This window comes from Orycteropus afer, unplaced genomic scaffold, assembly GCF_000298275.1.
Source record: "Orycteropus afer afer isolate SDZICR_OR568_19922 unplaced genomic scaffold, OryAfe1.0 scaffold00739, whole genome shotgun sequence".
Classification (NCBI taxonomy): domain Eukaryota; kingdom Metazoa; phylum Chordata; class Mammalia; order Tubulidentata; family Orycteropodidae; genus Orycteropus; species Orycteropus afer.
In genome coordinates this window covers 96,985-99,283 of record NW_006922326.1, presented here as the reverse complement: position 1 = coordinate 99,283, position 2,299 = coordinate 96,985, and the positions used below count along the sequence as shown (strand labels likewise).

General features: G+C 40.0%; 1 pseudogene; it reads right to left on the bottom strand.

Moving 5' to 3' along the window:
- Positions 1-586: 586 nt before the first annotated feature.
- The window catches only part of LOC103211427, a 6,770-nt pseudogene continuing 5,057 nt past the window's right edge, over positions 587-2,299 (bottom strand).

Genomic DNA, 2,299 nt, shown 5'->3' with positions numbered 1-2,299 from the left:
GCTGTTCTTTGAAATCTTGTTTTCAGCTCTTTTATCCTGTGAATTCTTCCATTTGCTTCAGCTGCTCTCCGTTCAAGGGCAAGTTTCAGAGTCTTTTCTGACATCCATTTTGGTCTTTTCTTCCTTTCCTGTCTTTTTAGTGACCTTTTGTTTTCTTCATGAATGATGTTCTTTTTTTTTTTTTTTTCTGCCTTAGAAGTTTATCAGTAAGCTCTTATATACACATAGATATTCACACAGTAGATAAGAGTCTTTTTATACAATCCTTTAGATGAGGTCTAGGAGCTCTGGTAGCATAGTGCCTAAGGCATTTGACTGCTAACCAGAAAGCTGGTGGTTCATACCCACCAACCACTCCTCAGAAGAAAGGTTGGGCAATCTACTTCCATAGTGATACCACCCCAGAAACCCAAGGAGGGGTCGCTATGAGTCAGGTTCAACTTGATGGCAGTGAGGGTTTTTTTTTTTTTTTTATTTAATAAGATGAGTTCCAGTGGCTGAGAACTCTATAACAAGACACATGATGACTGAAGAAAAATCATCATGACTTTCAATAATCTTATCTTTTCCCCAACTTGATTATCCTTTAGTTGGGGAGAGAAAGAAATCCATTTTCATCTGCTGTATCCAATATTTTGCAGATCACTGGAGATTCAACTCTGAGAATATACTGATAGGAATGAGACTCTAACATATATACAGTAACGGTCTAAGGAGAATCTCATTATTTATACTTTAGTTTTACAGTCACCTGTCTTGGTTTGTCAGTTATATCACAAATATCTCCATTCCCATAAAAATGTGACACCATCCTGACTGGGTATCATCATCTTGAAGATGATAGGCCTTAGCCATGTTCTTCTTAGCCCATTCAATATGCTCTTCTTGGTTCCATGTTTCCACCACCACATAGGTTTTCCCAGTATCCTTGTCCTCATGGTATTGAAGTACATGTTTCCATAGAAGATTCATATTTCCACCAACCAACACCTCCATGAAAACAATAACAACCACTAAGGAACTCTTTTATGAGTTGGTCATCTGTCAATTTGGATATGTGGGTTGTTCCAACAGTAAGCATTGGCTGAGAGCCAATAGTAATGGGCTTGTGGATTGCTGGAAATCTCTCTTCTTTACTTGATTTGACATCTTCCTCTTTATTTCTTCTAAAAGGCACCCTTAGTATTTCTTCCTGTTGTTCCAATTTTCTCAGGGTGAGGGGCTTAAATGGTGATCGACAAAATTTGTCATTCACAGGAGATGCTCTGAATCTATATTTAGGATGACTGCACAAAAGTGGTGTCAAAATGACCACTTCATATTCACAAGTTTTAACTTCAGCTACTGAAAGAATTTCATGCTTTGAATCAGGATGACATATATACATCACAGTACTTGATCTGGACCAGTTCTGCTTCAAACTACCAGGTGTGCCATTTCTCATTCCCACAGGATAGTAGGGTGTCATGTGACCTTTACTAATTTTGGTGGAAATCTCTTTTGATTTTTGCTCTACTTTTTGTTCTTTTTCAGATAGAAAGTTCTTAGCCAATATACTTCCAAGGTAGTACTCATGAATATTTACTTTCTGACTAGTTTCCTTTTCTTCATGGTACTGCCAAATGTGTTTTCTGTGACATGCTTTGTAAGTCTAATATGATTCAATTCTGTAGGGACAACTGCTTTGTTTAAACAGTTGTTCCAAAAGTTCTCTTGGATTAGGTCCTTTATAATCCTTTTCTTCTTCCTCATCTCCACCTGTCACAAGGGGGAAGTATATATTTATATTTTTCTTTATGTGCAGTTGCCATGATGACATAATTATCTTCTTTATACAATACTCCAGTTGTGGGCAGAGAGAACTCGGTGCTGGGCCAGTTGACTTGGAAAGGGATGTCATCACTGAGTGGCGGAAGCACTCGGCTGCTGCCAGACACCTCCAGGAGGCTGCAGAGGACTGGTAACACTGGCCCACTGGGTACCAGGATCTGGCACCGCTGCCTCTTTCCTCCATCCTCTGTTGATGCTTTCTCCAGCTACCACCACAACCTGCCTCTGTCCACATAGGGGAGGAGGAGGAAGAGGAGGAGGAGGGAGAGGTGGAGCTACAGAGAGCAAAGTGAGCTGGGGACCCAACCACCGCTATGTCTCCTTCTGGAGAGCCCAGTAACATCACCTCCCAGATGATGTTCTTGATGTCATCCCACAATTCTTTTGGTTTTCAATCATTGGTGTGGAATACATCAAATCTATTCTTTAGATTTATCTTTCTAAATTCAAGAGGGATATAATCAAGGTC